The following is a 14747-nucleotide window of genomic DNA, read 5'->3' on the forward strand; positions in this document are numbered from 1 at the left end:
GATTTGATACATGTATGTACACAGCAATTAAGCCAATCATTGTTGGTTTAACTGTTAACCAGAACAATGTATGAGGTGTCATGTTACACAGTCTTAGCAGACACCCGCCAGCCTATAAGAAATTATTTTTTCATCGTAAAAGTGTAATTACACTTAAAAAGACACTCCCTACGTTTGTTTCATTGCCCCAGAACTTGGTATTTATCACTCAATTTGGTGTAGCTCTTTAAAACTGTCATAGAATTATGTTACTCTTAATAAATCCAAAATCTGTTGCAGTGCCTCAAATCACCAAATATGGCATAACCCCCTAAATTGTTCTCATAATACAACAATTCAACACAGCACCCCAAATATAAAATAAAAAGTCACGGTATAACATCCGCCACATTTTTGGTCATGATCCCTAAATTAGTTTCTAAGCCCCAGATCCAAAATGTTGCAATAACAACCACCAAAACATTTAACATCATCACAAATTGTGATTGCTGTTAAAATAAAAAAGTCTAAAATCTACAAATTTGTTATAATGATCCGAAAAAGTGGCTGTCATTATCCCAAAATTGATCTGGAGTCCATAATTGTTATATAATGTCCCCAAAATTGATGTAGCACCCATATCCAAGAATGTGTTATCCAATAATTTGTTATAATGCACCCAAACCTTTGTGCAAGGAGGAACTCAAGGAGCTACAAAAGCTACAAAATTGTCAGAAACAGACTCCATGAGGGTGGCATGAGGGCCCGACGTCCTCTTGGACCTGTGCTCACAGTCAAGCACCATGCAGCTTGATTGGCATTTGCCAGAGTACGTCAGAATAGGTAAGTTTGCCATTGGCAGCCCGTTCTCTTCACAGATGAGAGCAGGTTCACAATTTCTACATATGAGAAACGTGAAAGAGTCTGGAGACACTGTGGCTAATATTATGCTGCCTGCAACATCATCCAGAAAGATCAGTTTGGCGGTGGGTCAGTGATGGTCTAGGGAGGCATATCCTTACAGGGTCGCATAAACCTCCATGTGCTAGCCAACCCTGACTGCTGTTAGGTACCAGGATGAAATCCTCAGACCCATTGTCAGACCATGGCTGGTGCAGAGGGCCCTGGGTTCCTCACGTGGCCAGAGTGTGTATGAGGTTTCTCGATGACGAAGGCATTGATGCCATTGACTGGCTTTCACGTTCCTCAGACCTCAATCCAATTGAGAACCTCTGGGACATTATGTATCGGTGCATTCGAGCCGCCAAGTAGCGCCACAGACTGTCCAGAAGCTCACTGATGCCTTGATCCATGTCTGGGAGGAGATCCCCCAGAACAACATGTGCCATCTCATCAGTATGCTCAGACTTTGTCGGGAGTGCATACAGGCATGTGAGGGCCATACACACTGGGCCACATTATGAGTAAGTCTATGATTTACATTTTTCACTTTGATTTTCCCTGTGATTTTGAATCCAGCCCTCAATAGGTTAATGCTTTTGGTTTCCATTTACTGTTCTAACGTCATTTTGTTCTTGACAAGTTACATGATGAAGATATCAATATGTTAATAAAGATTTTCAACTTGAATATTTCGTTCATTGAGATCCAATGTGTGATTCAACTATTCCCTTAATTTGTTTGAGCAGTGGATCAATGCCTCCAAAATTGGTGGTTACAGCCTCAAAACAGCCTCAGAATTTGTTGACTCCCTCAAATCTGAAAAGTTGTTAAGAAACTTTGTTGTGACAATCACACAATTTCTTGTAATGCACCCAATTTTAATAGTAAATGTTGCTGTCATTAACCACAAATGTTAATGACTGTAAAATCTCAAAATGTGATATAACACTCACCATTAATTGGTGTCATTATTCTAAGATTTGTTGTAGCAACCCCACAATCTAAATTGTTCAGCTCCAAAATCAGCAAATAAGAATTTCTTGGAGGTCAAATTTCTCTCAGATGATATTTGATGATTTTGGGGGCAATATTGGGCCTCATAACTAATTCAAGGTGGGCTTCTTTAAATACTTGAACTATAAAAAAGGAAAATGTATCCACAGAGCACATTTTTCATTCATTTTGGGGCCCCCTGCTGCTGCTTAATGTGTCCTTGTCCTGATCTGCCCCATGTGAAACATTACTGATTGAAATCTTTCATTTTGCTTTAAATCACTTGATGTAATGAGCTGACTATCAAGTCAAGTCAGCACTATGATACCTAAAAATAGACTTATTCATTCATTCATTCATTATGAATTGCCCACAGGACGCTCTTCAAAAATAGAGAAACAGCAGACCTGCTCTCCATTTCTCCCACTGACACTTGCTGATAGTGTAGTTTGTCAGGACGTCTTCCTCGCAAGGTCATTGGCTGAGAGCAGAACTACAGGGATTTTACAATTTAGGATTATTATTTTTTGTGAGAGATGACTAAATGCTCTCCACAGTTTGTTGGTTGGGCTTTACCCAAACAACTGTCACTGTACATATTGAATTAAGAAAGATCCTGCTTGTCTCTTAGGTCATCTATTAATTAAAATGTTTGTGTTCCTTGTTGTTAGCTTCAGGCAGCAATTGTTCTGTATTTAAGTCTTTAAAACAGTCTTAAATACACAACTGTAATACGGCTTTAATGCAATAATAGTATTGGATGAGGAGATAAATACATTATATATATATATATATATAACTCCAATTCTCTCCATGCTCGTTTTAGTAAATGTATACACACATACATACATACACACACACACACACACACCTACACACACACACACACACACACACACACACACACACACACACACACACACACACACACACACACACAAATAGGGGTCACATACCAACAAAATCATTAACTACATCTTTGACCAGGTGTCCAACTATCGCATAGGCTACCGCCACCATCACCAGCGCTGCCATAACCAGGTAGAGAACCGCTTTGGGTAGCGGGATAGAGTCTCGTGCAGGTGTCCGGTAGTCTGTGTACAGCATGTCACTCTCGGAATAGGAGTACTGAAAGACGTGCTCCATCCCCGATGTGTGGTTGGAGTTGAGAGGCGGGTTACTTGCGCTCATGGCGCTGTCCGGCTGCAGAGCTGTCACCATGGTGGCCGTCACATCCTCCGCTTTGTCGATGTTTACCAAGCCTGTAGTTTTATTCATCAGAGGTAAAATCTGAGACAGAAAATAGCTCCAGTCCTTTACGGCACTTGTGTTACATAAAAACATTGTTTCTCTCGTGCAATCGCCACAGGGAGGTTTCAATGTGCAGGGTTACCAAAGCGCAAACAAATCGCTGAAGTGGCAACAGAATGAGATACACCAGACTCTCCAAAATTGTCTTCTTTGAAAGTAACAGATTGATTGTTAATTAAAATCCAACAGGTTTCCTCGGATGCCAAAGTGTCCGTCAGACAGGAGCTCATCAGCGCCTCTGAAAACTTACCCAGCTTTCACTGTCGAAACGCACAACGCCTCATTCATTGGAGGCTGGACGACGTTTTACGCACCACTAAAGGAATTTAGATTTTTGTCCATAAGTGAAATAAAAACAATACGGTACAGTACAATAGCCTACAATGTCACCCAAGGCAAGACGCGTGCCAAAAAAACGTGTCGTCAATTTCCTCCTGACCTTAAAAGCGCGTAAATCTTGGATGAAGGAGCCAGGAATCTGTGACTGCGTCCCTGCGGCTGTCACATCCAGTAATGATGATAATCACAGGAGTCACGACGCGTGTCCAGTGCTGAAATGTGCGCCTGGTGGGAGAGCGTGGACACCGGGAGACACTTGATCGCCCTTCCCGTCGACCTCACGTTAGACGCTGTTCCTCTGAAGCCTGAGGTGAGTTCAAGTCTTTTTTTGATGACGATGACTGTTGATGTGATTTCGAATGAGCCCCAGTGGAGCCAGCTTAACGAAATGGCGCTTTGTGATCGGAACTTGCACAAAAGTTCAAACTATAGAACAATAAAAATGTGCACAATGTATGAAAAGGAAGGGGAAAAAGTAAACTGTAAAAACAAAAACGAAAATGAAGCCAAAGACTGAATCTGAAATGTATTCAGCTTTGATGAAAAAAATATTTATCTAATCAATAAAGCAAAATAGACTGATTGGAAGGACAATTAGTAGTACCGACTTGACCTAAAGCAAACAAGATTTAGATTTATGCAGTTATATGTTATGTCCTGCTGCCGAAAAAATATATATATATTAGATATTAGGAGCAATATTAGATATTTAACCCATTTCCTTAGGTAGGTCGTCAATACTTAACCCAAATAAAGAGGACAACCAGAAGCTGGACTGCCATCTTTGTTTGGATTAAGGAGTTAAGATAAACTTTATGGAATTTGTTGTCTTCAACCCCCCCCCCTTCAAAAAAGAAAAAGAACTGTTCAGTGAAAAGTCGTACCTGTAGGTGGTGCTAGAGGAAAGGTCAGGGCATCACCAAGGTTGTTAGGATTCATCCTCTGGAGATCATGAATATATGTAGAAAATGTAATGGCAATCCATGCCGTAGTTGTTGAGATATTTCATTCTGAACTAAAATGGTGGTGACCTACATTGCCATCCGTAGAGCCTCGCCGCAGTACGTAATCATCTGTTACAGACAAAGTAGACTTTTTCTGTGTAGCTGCAATGTTCAAGTGGTACGCTGTGTATTAGGACAGTAGATCACAGTATATACGTGTCATTCACTTGTCTTTTTGATTCTGTTGTCAGGCAACTGCACAACTTTAAAATAGGGATTTGGTCATCTCACAACAGCAGAGCAATGTTGATGTTTGCCGTACAAAAAAATTAAAATTTGACTTTGAACAGAGAACAGCTGTAAAACTATGTGAACAAACATGCTGTCAGTTATCTCTGTTATATTCCCTGCACCTCTGTGGATCCAAAGACTGTTTCTCCCCTCTCCCTCTTTTCCCGGGAGGACGAACTAGACTCAATTAAGATCACATCAGCCGTTCAAAGATCGGCTCAGAGGAAATATATTGGACTCACTGACCCTTAAATCAATCATGGCATCCAGTGAGTCACTGCGGACGCCACCGTGGCCTTCAGAAGTTCAGCTGTCACAACTGAAGAGGAAAGTTTTTTTTAAGATTTTCAACTTATTCAATCAACAGTTTCAAAGTGGAGGTCATTTTCTCTTAGCTTTATTTGTTCAGCATAATATGTGTTAACAATGCAATATAGAATAAATTAAAACAATGGTCAACTAATTATGTTCATATTTACCATGACTCAGGAACACATTACATTAAATTGATCCATCACTATGTGAGATTAGGGGATTGTGGTGCTATAAATTCTTGCTGTGATTGGTCGAGGCATGTCAGACTTGTATATGTAAATCTTGACGATCACATCTCTTTCATGACGTAAGGTAATCAGGGAGGAGTGGGCAGAGACAAACCAACCATGGCATCCAAAATGTCTCAGACCACTTCCTTGATGTTAGGAAACTTCAGGCAGGAGATACCAAAATAATCGTACGTGCTCGTCTTTCTCATTCACACATTCATATGAATATGATTTAGAGAGACTTCTCATTTCACAATTTGTATGTTGTTAGGCACTCCAGATACCCTATGCATTTGCACAAGCACTGAAAAAGTGAGTTTTTTGTGATATGTCCCTATGAGGGATAATCCATGGCAGTGTGCGAAACACAGGGGGTTTTGGGGAGAATGAGACCCCTTGATTGACACTTGAGACCCCCTGAGGCAAGTGTGCTGTGTGTATTCTTGTGCAGAGCATAGTGGTTGTGTAGGTGTGTGAGTGGCATAGTTGTTAACGATATAAGCCTTAGTGATGTGTGTGTGTGTGTGTGTGTGTGTGTGTGTGTGTGTGTGTGTGTGTGTGTGTGTGTGTGTGTGTGTGTGTGTGTGTGAGATTCGTACACTTTGACAAGGTTGTAGTGGATTATGCCATCATTCACTCAAACCAAGGGCCGGAGTCGAGATGCCGAGAAAAAGCAAGTGCGAGCACGTTCAACATGTGGTAGACAAGTCAGTATGCAGTCTGTTGGATTTAAAGGGTTGTATATTACTGCACAATGTGAAAGGTAACTATGAAAGTGTATCTTTCCAAAAATGTGTGCATAAAACTATACAATATAATGAATCTTAGTTTGAGGGAATCATTTATCAAACTTTTCTTTTCTCTGCACCTACAAAGCTCTGTATGATAGAGAGAGACACACTGGAGACTGTAAGGGAGAAAAGGGGTAGAAAAAGAAATTTGAACAGAGAATCCTGTCTATTCCTGTGTTAATCAGCAGGGATTGTGATGCCAGTGGAGGACACACCCCTGTGATCAAGTCCTGCTGAATAACAAAGCATCTCAGTCTGTGCAGCTCTGGCTTATCTGGCTGCCTGATGAAAATTACCCCTCATACTGGACTCATATACTTTAATCAGATGTGAACCGAGCCAGACAAATGTTCAATTCCACCTCTTTGCCCATCCATTCTCTGTATCCTCCGAACCCCCTCCCTCCCTCCATCTATCCTGCAGGCTGAATTAAGCTCTCTCGTATCACTCTTTGCCCCTCATCCTCCCAGACGGCATGGATTGAAAGTCATTTTCTCTCCCTAAAACCATGAAGGTCACACTCTTCCTTGCTCATGTCAGATCCTGATCCTCAGAAGCCCTTAGGTGAGCTGAGTCTCAAGAAGTGGATTCACTTTCAGTGAACACTCTCCATGATCCTTATCGTGAACCCTTCGCCTTTTTGCAGGACATTTTCCATGAAATGGACGTCTTAGATCTCAGTGGATCTGACGTTTTTCTTTTTGAATTCACTATTTCAACACATGTAGCAGCGGTTTTATGAAAACAGGTTATAACTATTAAATCTACACCAGGACACGGTATGAATAAAACACAGAGTAGGCCTTAGAGTTGAACTATCTATCCTTAAATAGTAGCTGTAAGAAATTATTTTGGATCAATTTGCTTCTTGACAAAAAAGCCTTGTACTGGAGACAGAGACAGGTCATTCATTTCAATGACCTGTGTTCATATTAATTATAGTTAGAGTATGTGGCATTGGCCCGAGGGTGATAACTTCCCTAACAATGATATGCCTCATCCTCATAGGGTTACTCAATGGGGCTTCTATTTTGAAGGAGTGGGGCTGGATGGGGGAGAAAGACAGTAATGTCCATTAGGAGGAGTCCTAGGGAGGTTTTACCATATGGAATTTCTTCCATGATAGGCCTCATCACGAGACTCCTGTTAAAGTACATGTTATCCTATTGGACATTTGTTTTTATGGGAGAGGGGTGTGGAGACAGTGTCAGACTGTCTGGGAGGTTATTCCTTAAAAAGGGGGTATTACAATCCCTTTGCCTCTGTGTGTCAAACTGCACTAATAAGTAAGCTCATCTCAATCACGTCTCTAGTCTGCAACCCCGTTTATAAAATATTTGTAGTGGAAAGCAGGCTCATTGCAGCCACTAATACTGATAAAACGTGATGGCTCACACATGTCTGCACTATTTCTGTTTTGTTTTGCACAGGTAGAACTTTATTTGCATTGTTCTAACAAAGTGTTTGCACATTGTATTTGTTTTTGTCTGATGGAGCAATCTGGTTTACTTGAAAGTGATTGCAATATTTCTTTATTCTATTATTTGAAAAAGCACAGATGGAGGAGTCACAAAATGTTCAATAAAAGTTCAACATGGACCATTTTGTTACAATTTTGTTGGGGCGGTGGGGCGTGAACATTTTTCTTCCTCCAAAGTGGGGCGTGACAGAAAAAGTTTGAGAACCACTGTGTTAGAGAAAGACGGTGTTTTCGATAAATACTGAAAAAGCAAACTTTCATGGTGCTTTGAGTTGCTTCAATATAAGCACAACATATTTCACTCATTCTCTGGTTGCCAGCGGATATGTTTGGAAAACAAATTAAATGCATTGTCAGTAAACCTTTTTCGGAAATGATCAGTTTTAGTGACCAGCGTGTTCTCTGCAGACCTACTGAGAGAAGGTTGACCATAGGTTGCAGGGGCTTAGCTGGAAATGAAGTTTATATATTACTTAACGGTTTTCCCAATTACATTGTGGAAGCAAACATAATATCTGGCTGGAATATGTTCATATGTTCAATGTTTTTTGAGTTTCATCTCCTGCACCAGACTTTGACTGGTTCACATCCTGAGTTCTGTTAGTGGTAAGGTTTATGCAACATAAGCATTTTGGTGAAGGTCAGGGAAAGATCGTAACAATTGTTAAATGTTAATAAGCACGTTGTGTCTCAGGTCACTTCAGACCCTTTCTGTATTAAAGTTTAATAACGCTGTGATCACTGGGAGAGGATATTGTATTACGACATTGAATATTTTGGCGTGAAATCAAATGAAATACGTTGTCAGTGAACATTTTATTGATATTTCAGTATCGCTTTTCTACGTACGTTAAATAGCATTCCCTCGTATTGTAGAGAGCAAAGGTGCTTCACTTTTTGCTCAAAACATATTTGTTGTTGCAAATTAGGTTGATTTTTAGGAGATACTGTTGGTATTATTCATTTCACAATGACACTTTTACAGTAATTCATCTAAATAAACCAAAAAATATATCCAACACATCTAACAAACTGCATACAAACTGGGGTCTGTTGTGGAAATTGAAAAGATGTTAGCTGACAGTCAGGCTGTGTGTGGCTGTGGAGGGATGAGGCAGGTGACATGTAGCAGTCATGTTCCTCCCTTCCTTCCTTCCTTCCTTCCTTCCTTCCTTCTCTCTTCCCTTCCCTACAACTTCTTCTCTTTAGATGTTAATACCTGAGTAAAACTGATGAATGAATATTTTTGTATAAACGTAAATCAATATATATCCATATATATATATATATATATATATATTTATATATATATATATATTTACATTTTGTAAGTTTGTCCATAATGACAATGCTTATTTGTGTCTCGGTGACAGCACATGTCGGGTCCAAACAGCTACAGGTGACACGAAATCTGGATTTCTCATGATCATGATCCTCTGACATGACGAACAATGACTGTTGCATTGCATTAATCACATGGAAGAGATCCCCTTTCAATAGGAGATTAATTTCAAAAAAGTGAATTTGTTTTTGTAGATGAAAAGTCTATTTGGTGGATTGTTTTTATCTGTGAGGTCAAGCTGCCTTTTGTGTTTCATCCCGTTTGCAGTAGTATTTTGAGTGTTCAGTACAATCTCTCCCCTCTGTCCTGCTTTTACTTTGCTGCCAGGTGGTCTTTTTATGCGGAGGACCAGCTGACATTTGGCACAGACTAACTCCCTGTTCACCTTTGAACTTTTGTATTGCTGCGAACACCTTCAACCCCATGGCAGCTGCGGCGGATGCACACGGAGGGATCAGATGAAAAGTACCAACAGAATGACCATAACTGAGTCTGAGGCTATTTCATGTTCCAGTTATTAAATGTTCACTATCTGCAATGTGATACGTAATCCATTAAACAATGATTAAATTCAATACACAAATCTACTGAGCCAGGATATGGTTAAAATAATATCAAATGGATAAAAATGTTATATTTCATTTTTACATTACTTCAACAAGCACATGCGAAACTGCTCATTGGCATGTTCTTATTCATCTCTTAAACTTCTATTCACCTCAAGCATTTTCTGAATTGTCCTGCTGTGATCAGTACATTCTTGAAACAGTTAAAACATCAGCTTTGAGATGCATGGGGACATGGGGATTTTATTTCAGGGACATTTTTCACCGGAAAGCGGTAACAACCAAAAAATAGCTTAATACAGGTTAAGTGACACAGCAAAGTTTATGTGCGTTTCCTCCCAGAATAGGTGGCATGGCTCTTTGAGCTGCTGGCTGCCAGTTAACAAAGTAACTACACCTCACTAGCTCGGTCACAAATGGGACTTTAACTTAACACTGTTTATTTAACACAAACCTGGTCGGGTTTCTGGTAAGGGGATCTCTTCCATGTCTGGAACAATGTATCTTCAGGCAGAGCAGGTTTTTTTAGTTGTTTTGAAGGGCGATGAAAAATTACAGAGCAAGTTTTTTTAGTTTTAATGTTTTATATCATCAGCTGGAGGTTAAAGTTGGAGCAAAACAACATCCAAAAAAACACTTTGATTATAAAAAAGAAAATATATGAAATACGCCTGATTAAGGTCTAAAGACTTAAATAAGAAGACTTTGTATTTGTTACCATCCCCCCAAAAACGTGAAAGTACAAACATCTTTTTGTGTTTAATCCTCATATATGAAACTGTCCTTTTTTTCTGGCACTGGGTACAGAAGTGCAGGAACTAATGTTTTATTCTGGTGCTGTCTTCAGCTCGGACGTGACACCGTGCAGACACTGTTTTTTTACCTGAACATTAATGTGGATTCACCCTTTTTCCTAAATGAGTTCCCAGAGGGTTTCCCAGGACGGCAGAGCTAATTACTCTCTGTGATGAGCAATAAAGAGATGCTGTCGGTGAGCTGATGTTGGGATGCGTCTGTCCCACAGCTGAACCAGAGGCACAGCACATCTGGCACAGGGAGTCCCCCTCAGCACGTCTAATGATCCAAACCACTTCTGTAGCACCAACAGTTTGTGTTTCCTCCAGTGGATGAGTGATTGTAGTTTCACCAGGCTCACAGGAGCAAGCATGACAAGCCTTTATGTCTTTCCAGCTTGACAGCAGGAACCAAAACAAGCACCAGACTCTATAGACTCCATTAAAAACTATGCTTTGTCAAAAAATACCACGCAAGGTCAAGATAGAATCACAAGGTTTGTCAGACAAGACAAAGCCAACAGGATAAAAGAGGCATTCTGTCTTATCGAACGATTCTGCAAAACCCCCGTGCTATGCTCAGCTCAGTCTGCGCATTGCAACCAACTGCTCCAAATAATTTGATTTAGATACTGTAATCGGTTTAAACCTGTGATGTGTTTAAAACTGTCTGGCAATTAAACTAGGGAGTAAAGTAATAATCGATGGGATTGATGATTAAAAGTCTGACAATAAGAGCTGTAAGAAAGTGTTTGGCCTGTGAAGACATGTTATTGGAACAAAGATTTGGAGGGAACGAGACAACACTGTGAAAACTGATAACATAGTAAAAGCACTTCATAAGGATTACAATGGTAACACAAACATAGAGGTGGTGAAACGTTCTCTGACGGCTTGACATTGAGCCACAGTTGCCACAAAAGGGTCGTTTCAATTCAAACTGCTCACAAACACCTTTTTATGTGGATGTTTTTACGTCCATCTCAGTGTGGGAGAGGTGGACACACACACAGTAAAGTACGAGTGAGTGACTGCAACCTTTCTGCTCGTCTCACTGATAGTAATGTCACTGTGATCAATACTGCGTTAATGCATTCCCCTCGCGCTCTCTCCTTCCAGTGGACTCAAAGGGTACCCGTCTCAGCCCGTTTAGCAAAGTCACTCTGGTTCTCTAGTCACCTCCGTCATGATGAATCATAAAACAGACGATCTCGCCTGTGCTGCTGCATCCGAAACATGTTGGGGGTGTTTCCCTGACATCATAGTGTTTGGGTCAATTCACTGCAAAATTGATTTTGTTTACTTAGTTTCGTTGTATTTTGTGGTTAATAGAGACTTTCCGCTTCATTCTTAGTTTACTACCTGAGAATGAAAAATGTACTGAATAAAACACAAGTATAGTAAAAGAAAAGTATAGAAAAAGGCTGTTCTTTCAAAAGTCAACATTTTTTGCAAAATATATTTATTGCTTCATGCAATTTTGCTCTAGAAGAGATTCATTTTTTGATGGTCCCTCCCCTCCATCTCAGATGTGATAATGGAAACCTCTGGCAAATGGAATTGTTTTGAATAGCCTTTCCAGGCTGTCTTTTCCCTGATGAAACACATTCGTGTCTGCTGCTTTCCCTCCTCAGACGTCCTCGCAGGGAAAATGGTCTTTTCACAGCTTCCCCTCGATGTGTCAGAAAGATTAAATCTGCTCTGCAGAAAATTTAATTATCACAAATGGTGAGCCGGGGCTTGCACAGACAGGGCTTGCCCTGTTCACTTACAGACGGGGATTCCACGAATATCATACTGAACCACCTCAGTACATTTAGTCTGACGTTTTCTAACCAGCAGGTCGAGTCTATCATAGAGGCGAGCAGGGTTTACAGTGGATCAAACTTTAGGCTTGGACTCTTGCTCTGTCCCACAGAGTTGTGAATCACATGCTTGGATTGGTGCAATTAATTCAATTTTGTACAAGGTTGATTCACAGAGGATTAATCCTAATGACGGGTGATTCTCTGACCTTTCCTCTTGCACCACCAGCAGTGAATATCTCAACATCTACTGTGGGTTGGTTTACAATTTGGTACAGACATTCATGGTTTCCAGATCATCTATTCCTCACCATGAAGTCAAAATTTAAATTTGAGTTTTGTATTTTGTATGACTAAATTCCGTCAAAGCTAATGGCAACCTACATACTTAAGTTAACTTACGCAATATGCCGCACTTCTTTCACGCACGTAACGTAGATGAACTTGCGTAGGTTACTGAAGTTAGGTAACAAAAATACTTATTTCAAGCCAAACAATGATCTGTTCCTAAACCTAACCAAGTTATGTTTCCTAAGCCGAACCAAACTGTGACCACTTGACACCATTAACCACGTGTTTGAAACTGAGACCGTTATGTTTAGGTATGTGTGCGTTTTGATTTCTTGCCATTGGTTGGGTCACTAGTTTAGGAAACGCTCATCTGAGTTGTAATAGTGGGTAGGAACAAACGACTGATGTGGTTGTATTGGTTGGAGGACTTGTTGAAAATAAACTGCAAATAAACGCGTTTAGATATGGAACAATAACTTTGCAAGATCATCTTGAGGAGAGAGCTGAGCTGCAGGAGGAAGCAGTCAATATATTCAATTTATCACAAGATAAGGATTGTTGTTTCTCATAATGTGACCCCAACCCATTCTCCATAATGTTGCCATTCATCAGTGTTTGTAGGATAAGGACTGTTGTTGTTGTTGTTTAGCTGTTATATAACGGTGACAGATTAATCTCACAGTAGTTTAGATTTATGTGGATGAACATCCAACCTTCCCGCGTTCGCCATCGCGTGTCATTCAGAGCGGGTTCCCTCGAGGTGAACACTGTACTCCTCTTCGTCTCCTGCCATTTACCGTCCCATCTCTGCAAAGTGATGCAGCAGAACGATGGGAGGGACTGAACCAGCGAGAGCACACAGAACGGGATGTCGGGACGGTAGAAAGCTCTGTTCAGTTATGTGGATTTACTCACAGCAATCACATTGGTTTAATGTTATTACAGTGACACTGATGGAAATAGCTGGCAGCCTACACCAAAATGTCACTGACCTCGCATTTCGGAGTACAACTAAAATTGGATCTCTAGCTCTGTGTTGGAGCCAGAGCCTTAAATGGCAAAAATCTAGCCGACGCTAATCAACATCTTAATTTGATGCATTTGGTGTTTAGTCGGAGTGTGTCTTATTGTGTACATCGGTGTTTGTGTGGTAATGTAGAGCCGTGCACCAAAATGAGCAGAGTTAATCATCAGTTAGCTGAGTGAAATTATGCTATGAGATGAGATTTTGCCAAATACAATAGTTGCAGTAATAATTTTTTTCGGCCCTGTATTTTAAGACCAGGACTTCATTTTCTTATTATCTTGAGGTAATAAACTGAATTTTATTCCAACTACATAATTGTTCATAATGGTAACATTACCTGTAGGTATTTCAGGGATGCTTCTTTGTCTATGACTGAGAGGGATGACTTCAGGATGAAGACTTGGATAGCGCATGAACAACAAAACCCACGAATACCTCGAAACAGTTTTCACAAAATGAAATATTTAAATTACGTCATAATCTATGAAAAATGGGCCTAAAAACAAACATGAGTATCACTGTAAATCCTGAAATTATACATTATTTTAAAGAAATTATTTTAATAAAAAGAATTGCTAATATCAACAATGTTTACACTAGTTGTAGATAACACACATATGTTAAGTACAGACATTGTATGCAGTCCTCAGCCAATGGCAGTATGTTCCGTGTTGTGACTGAATTTCAAAGCATTTATATTTTGCCTCAACTTGTTTGCATGAATTTTCAAACATTTTCAAATTTTGCCTAATTTCGTGGCCTCCAGAGTGAACCCATGTCCACATGAATCTTTAATTTGGCTTTGTATGAAATGGACTGATAAGATGTACTTTTTACTTTGAAACTTACCCTAAGAAAAAGGAGGGTATAACATGGAGACATATCTGTTCTCAACATCCCCATTCTTTTGTTTTAAAGGGGAGGCTGCTGTGAGTAAGACGGAGGATATTGATAGTGATGGAGTCAGCCGTCAGGGTTTGGCAGGGCCGGGGAGCCCTATCTCACTCTGACAAGGTCTTAAATGTCTGCTTGTCCAAAGGTTGTGGATTCAATTTCCCTCCTCTCCAATTCTACAGGGGACAAACCACAACCAACAGCACCACCGATTCCAATCTAACTGAGGGACTTTTACAATCACTGTGTGTGTGTGTGTGTGTGTGTGTGTGTGTTTGTCCAGTACAAAAGTGAAAATAGTTATGAATTAGTAAAAAGAACAACAAATAAAACACAGATGGAAAAAGTTAAGTTATGTAAACAGAGTCATGCTCTATGTCAGTTTTTGTTGTGAAAGATAAAAAAAAAAAGCTATTATGAGTCAATTGTTTATGTGCACCTTTAAAATGGTA

This window comes from Pholis gunnellus (genome assembly GCF_910591455.1).
Source record: "Pholis gunnellus genome assembly, chromosome: 4".
In the NCBI taxonomy this organism is placed as follows: Eukaryota; Metazoa; Chordata; class Actinopteri; order Perciformes; family Pholidae; genus Pholis; species Pholis gunnellus.